Raw genomic sequence first — 6270 nt, forward strand, 5'->3', positions numbered from 1 at the left:
GATGAGAAACGTTACAATGAAGTTTTTATATTTCACTGAAATGCTGATGTAACTCTAAGGTTCTAACCTCGCCAACACCATATTAAAATAAATTATTAATTTAAACACATATAATGAATTATTAACTATTAAACTACCAGAGAGCATAGAAGGGGTTATAGGCTTGTATGAAATATAAGCTATACAGGTTTTATCTTAATTAAGGTCAGGTACATCTGACACAACCCGAAACACGACGATGCCATTGCTGACATGATTAATTGAAGCACAACTCGGTTATCACCAAAGGACTTCTCTGCTAAGATTACAAACCTTTCCGTTTATACAATTTATTGAATCATAAATTAATAAATTTTGGAATGACATAGAATTGACATGTTAACTAGTGGTGTAGCCACAAACCCAAATTTGCCAACAAAAAATTGACATGTTAACCATCTGCAAATATAATTAGCAACATTGGTGCCTCTCGGTCCAAAGTCTGCATCTAGATTAGGTCTTTGTTATCTTCCTCCTTTCATATTCAAATTCCAACTTGGTTTTGGTTTTGCACTACCATCAAAACCAAAATCAAACATGTTGCTTGGTGCTATGTTGCTAGGAAAGCCACGAATCTCCGAATATTCAGAGGATCTAGGAATATTAAGTTTTGACTCCCAAATTGGACGAAAATGCATATTACTAACATTTGCATGTATTCCAGCAGTCATGCTGGTGCTGGGGCCAATTTGTTGTGTGCCTAGCCACCTCTCCCACAAACACTTGGCATATTGAATGGTGATTGATTAAACTATCACGCCTGCAAAAGGAGTTAGTTACACTTTGATTCATCCAAACTTGACCAATGCATGCATATACCAACTAATATAAATATGAATCATATATATTAGCAATTGAATTTATTTTCTTATATACAAACCAATAGTAAAGGTATGGACAAAATTTCACTACATTATATAAAACCAGTAAATCCCTACATGTAGCAAAACAACACATGAGATATAGAGCAAACCTATACACATTGTATGGTTTGCTGCGTTTTTCTAAGGTGAGAATGAAAAGACGTTGAATTAATTTGGATTTTTATATTTAATGCTTCATATTATCTTTAATCTATATATAAACACAAACAAAAAATAATTCTACAGAAGGACCCTGGTAAATCAATTCCTCTGCCCAATACAAACCTTTGAGTTCAATAAATCATAAACAAGACAAAATTAAATAAAATAACATTTATGGGAAGGGAATGAGAAGGTAAGAATTAAAACTCTAAATTAAAGAGAGATTTGTGGTATAATCCTAACCTAGAGAAGGTAGATCCACAATTGCACTTGTACTCCCTTGTACCACAGATTCTATTCCAGTCAGAGAGCAATGCATACTTCTTCTCAAATTTGTAGCATATATATTTCTTATCAAAACACCAAATGCAAACATCAATTATTATCACAACCATATATAGATTATACAAAACACATTACCGAATAAAAAAAAATCTCTTATTCATATTATTAAAGATGTCAAATCATGACTAACCAGAGAAGCTATAGTGCCAACTTGGAGCATCTTCTTCATTGTTTGAGTCTTTGAGATATAGATCCACAAACAACTCAAGGACATCAAGATCAATATTATACCCAAAATCTGAAAGGAAAATCTCAATTATTAGCATCATAATAAGAATTGTTCAAAAATTATTTAATTCCAAAAGAAATTTAGGAAAAGAAATTATAAATATATTGATTTATACATCAATAAGTGCAAGGATGAAATTAAATTATGTCAACATGATTATACAGGATATTTACATATATCATATATGAAGATCTATACCATGATTTGTCTAAACAAAAAATGAATGCTTACACTGATCGGAAATCATATCACTTGAAAGGATCTTATTGCAAAACTGCTGACTACTATTGTAATTTGTAATCTAAGAGGTGATAGAAAGAATTTCATGATGATATTATACACTTCTAGCGAGAGAACTAGACTTATCAAATACAAGGGGCGGGTGTGTGGCCAACCCTCTGACATTGATCATATACGAAAGATTAGGGTTTTGGTTAGAAAGGCCTTCTTGGTAGCAGCCCAATAAGAACTTTAACGAGCTCTTAATCTTGTATGGGGTAACTCTATACCGTGTCATGGTTTAAGATCTAATAAATGATTCATTTAAATATAATCTTTTGATTTATTTTTGAAAATTTATATCATTTGGTCATAGGAAAAACTATATTAAATTATAATTATTAAGATATTAGCTTGATGGTTGTTATAGAACAGAAAACGAAGGGGGTGAGCGATTCGTGCTTTGGACTGGTCTCGATGCGAGATGCCTACGTATCCTCTGCTAGGAGAAGAATCAAGTCCAAAACGTAGTTCTAATTATGAGGGGTGGAGCCCTTTATATAGATACTTCGGAGTCAGAAGCTGAATGGAAGTACGATTCCATGTATCAGACTTCTTATCGAAGTATGCTTCGGTGTCGGAGATAAGACAGAACTCTTATCTTCGAGTATTAGTGTCTATCATGGACTCCCAGACGTTTATCCGTGAGAATTGGTAGTCTTACAGGATTCAGGCTCGTAGCTGGGCCGTTATATGGGCCTCGAGCCCATCTAAATTCTCCTTACGATTCATGCATCTGGGCTGGGCCGTTTATTGGATCGAAGCGGAATTTAGATCCGATTAAACCGGATACGCAGGCCTTTATTGGATCGGGTCGTAGTACTTAATAAACCCAACTCATATCATTTGCCCCCCAACTTTCGACAAATATCATAGTAATTTATCGAAAGTTTACAGGAGTATTAATATCGAACATCGTGTACTTTGCCGTACTTCTTATCGAGACGAGGTCCTCGGGTATTCTCGTATTTTTCAAGGCTAAATTCTATTTTACTGGAATTTTTGAGATTAAACTCCAACTTTTAGAATTTTTCGAGCCTGTGAATAACTTTCAAAACAATTTTTGAGAATTAAATCTCAGCGTCTTTTATTCCTTCAGATTTTTTGGGATTTATTCCAATTTTTTTTTTTGAATTTTCAGAAATTGATTAAAGAATTTAATAATTCTTTAATTTGGTCAATCATTCCTTGAATGAAATGTGTCTCCTGGGCGTGCCATGCCACGCCAAGGAGAAATGTACACTACCACGCCGAGGAGACATGTCTCCTGGGCGTGGTTGCATTAAGCTAGCCAAGACTGGTTCGTGTGGTGCTTCCTTGGCGTGCCTTGCCACGCCAAGGGGGCATGATACCTGCCACGCCCAGGAGACATGTCTCCTGGGCGTGGATGAGTTAAGCCAACCGCGGCTGATAGCTATGTTGCTTCCTTGGCGTGCTTAGCAACGCCAAGGAGGCATTATATCTACCACGCCGAGGAGACATGTCTCCTGGGCGTGGATTGTTGATGCCTACCACAACCCGCCAAGTTGATGCTTCCTTGGCGTGCTTTGGCACGCCAAGGAGGCATGTCTGCTAGCGCGCCCAGGAGACGTGTCTCCTAGGCGGGGATAGGTAAAGCCTGTCACGGCTAATCAAGAAGATGCTTCCTTGGCGTGCCTTGCCACGCCAAGGAGGCACGTTGTTTAACAGGCCTAGGAGACATGTCTCCTGGGCGTGGGTTGGTGAGGCCCGTCACTGGCTTGAAAAGTTGTTGTTCTCTAGGCGTGCTTTGCCGCGCCTAGGAAACATGGTTTTTAACCCCGCCACGAGATGCGTATCCATTTTATTACCTTAACGAAATTATCATTTATTTATTTTAACAAACGATGTTTTTGTTCAACAAGTGAATGTGTCCTGGGCGTACCACGTGTAGAAGACATACTTAGGAGTACTGTCGTGTTATATGTTGTGGGCCTTAGTCTATAAATTTGTCAGGCCTATATAGTGTATTATTCTTTTATTTTTTGTGAGTGTCTCCCAGAATTCTCGAGATCCTTCTAGAATAGGTTCGAATTTTTTAAAACCATGGGCTTCCCGCCTATGACATGGCTATATGACCGGCCCAAAGCCCATTTTACCGGTTGCAACCTGTCTGTTTTAGGGTTTACCGGCAAGTGAACGGGTTGAACTTTTTCTATATAAGTGTGACTTGAGATTTCATTTCTCATTTCGCACAATAGTTTCCAAGTTTAAGAGCTTAAAATCCTCCCAAACACTCTCAAACCCTCTAGTTTTTCGGCGAAGTCTGAGGCGTATTTCCGGCTGTCTTCAAGTTCTTCTGCAGTTCCCGGCCAATCTTTAAAGCTTTTTTCCAGTTTCTGGGCAATCTTCAAAGATTTCTCCAGATTCCGTTCAATCTTCATCCTCCTTCATCAATTTCTGGGCTTTCATTCTTCATCTCTTTGAAGATCATTGGCGGATTCTTCATCCTCTCAACAATCTCAACAATCTCAGCTATCACAGCCTCCTGTGGCCACCGCCAAGGTCAATCGAGGTAAAAAATCCCTTGTTCATGCCAGTGTTTTTTCTCTTCGAGACCTTCTTTCTGAGTTCGGTCAAGCTTTTCTGAACCTACTTCATTTAGATGCATACAAGTTCCCTTCCAAATACGACCAGAAGGACGTTGATGCTATAGCCTACTTGTTTGGCATCAACGGACCTTATAGGGCCGTGGCCCCAGGCCCAAATGATCGAGCCTGTTACCCAAAACCTGGAGCTATTCGTATTTATAAAGAAACTTTTTATGCGGGCTTCAGGTTACCCCCACCTGAATTTGTTTTTAGGCTCTTAGCTGAGGCCCGCATTTGTCCGACCCAACTCCAGCCCAATGGCTGGAAATTCATCTATTGTTTCTTGGTCCAGTGCAAGAAACACGGTATTGAGCCTAGTGTCTCTGTTTTTAGATATCTTTTTAAATTTGTCAATGCGCCCAATGATGAGGGTTGGGTCAAGATCCAGTATAGGAGCTTGGTCCGTAGTATCTTTGTTTCGGGCACCGCCCCTGACTCGCTTCCCCACTGGAAAAAACAGTGGTTTTATTTATATTTGAACGAAGGGGACTGGGCCGACTACTTTTATTCAAACTTTAGTAGGGCCGAAGATGGGCCTGTTAGGACTTTAAAACTGGGGGTGGAGGAAGAGGCGGCAATCCAAATTTTGACCGGGGACTGCCTCCACCATTGCTCCGTTCTCGTTTCTGAGGCTTCGCTCCAGGAACATGGGCTAAGTGATTTGGGCCTAGAGGGTAATTTTCTTTTACCCTTAGTTATTTGGGCCTTGTTTATTCATCTGTCGTATTCTAATTTTCTTTTTGATTTTGCGTTTGCAGACCAAGAAAGGTTGAACACAATCTTCGCCAAGAGGGAGAAGGCCGCGGCGAAGGTTGTGCCCACCCAGGTTCAACGGGTGAAGAGGCCCAGAAAGAGCGGGGCCGACGAAGTAGTGGAGAAGGTCTCGGCCTTCCTGGCCCCAAGGCCCAAGACCGTGGACGAGGACCCAAGTCCTTACGTGGTCTAGTGGGGCCTTTTGAATAAGGACACTGTGGTGGGGGATGCTCGGGCCGCCGCTGAATGGTCCAAGAACGTCGTGACCCCTCGCGACCGGGCCCACGTGGTCGAGTCCTCAGAGGACCTTCAAATAGAGATGTTGGGGGCCCAAGCCGTGGCGACGGTAAGGCCCATTTTCCCTTCATGTCATTTCCTCTACTTAGAAATTTTTTCTTCCTTTTTGTTTTACTTAGTAGATGTTTTCCTACTTAGGGATTTTGTTTGCTTTCTCGCAGATGAACACCTATCTCCAGGCGGCCGTCCACAACCTGAAAACGGTGAGGGCGGAGAAGGCGATCGCGGAACGTGACCGTGATCGTTACTTCGAAGCCTCAGCCGCCAATTTCGAGCAGTTCAGGAAGACGGAGGCCGAATTGGTGGCTGAGCAGGAGAAGGTGCGGTCGTTGGAGGCCGAGTTGGAAAGGGTGCGCCGGGAGGCGATTGCTGACTACAAGGCGTCGCCGGAGTTCGCCGATCTCCTTGCGGCGGAGTACGACGCTTCCTTCCACGAGACTTTCAAATCCTGCTGGGAGAGAATCATAGATGAAGTGGGGGCCCAAGTCGAGGGGGTCACATTGGAACGGTTCCCGGTTCCTTCACTTCCCGGAGAGGAAACCCCTTCTCCGATGGCGGTAGAGGATCTCGGTGATTCGCACCCAATTGATTCCCAAGATGGCTTGTTCGTCGATTCTTTGTCTTCGTAGTTCTTCTTCATTAGTAACAATAGTATGGAATCTTCTGAATAAATAAAGTATTAAAACTTTATACC

The 6270-nt window shown here is 41.3% G+C and overlaps 1 long non-coding RNA gene across 1 annotated transcript; it reads right to left on the minus strand.

Moving 5' to 3' along the window:
• Positions 1–683: 683 nt before the first annotated feature.
• On the minus strand, positions 684–1652 carry LOC135150266 (uncharacterized). The gene is made up of 3 exons (XR_010288580.1): positions 1540–1652; positions 1308–1414; positions 684–799 (listed from the first exon to the last, which is right to left on the minus strand). It is a non-coding gene; the product is annotated as an uncharacterized LOC135150266 (long non-coding RNA).
• Between the last annotated feature and the right edge of the window lie 4618 nt (positions 1653–6270).

This window comes from Daucus carota, chromosome 2 (assembly GCF_001625215.2).
Source record: "Daucus carota subsp. sativus chromosome 2, DH1 v3.0, whole genome shotgun sequence".
NCBI lineage: Eukaryota > Viridiplantae > Streptophyta > Magnoliopsida > Apiales > Apiaceae > Daucus > Daucus carota.